Below are 396 nucleotides of genomic sequence, written 5' to 3' on the forward strand. Positions count from 1 at the left end.
CTACACTGGCCACATCACACTAAATCGTTTTATCAACAAGTCCCCATTAGAATCGTTTGGGCAAACCACAGGCAGAAAATTTCCCAAAGTATTACCTGCAATCAGCCAATGCACAAAAAACAAAAAAAAAATTACACCATGGAGGATTCGCATCTGCAGACGACGCAGTTAACGTGGACGTGAAGAGGCACACCATGCCACCAACTCCACTTTGCCACAGCTGGTAACAGCAACATGAAATATTGAAAGTATTATACATTTCAAACCCCTAATTTTTAAAATGTAGCCGAGCGAATTGAACGGGAAAATAAGTATTAAAGTTAAAAATTGTGGCCCTTGGGTGAGCAAGAGGGGACAACAACACCCTCCAGCCCCAGCCCCCAAATGACACCCTGT

Source organism: Penaeus monodon, chromosome 23 (assembly GCF_015228065.2).
Source record: "Penaeus monodon isolate SGIC_2016 chromosome 23, NSTDA_Pmon_1, whole genome shotgun sequence".
NCBI lineage: Eukaryota > Metazoa > Arthropoda > Malacostraca > Decapoda > Penaeidae > Penaeus > Penaeus monodon.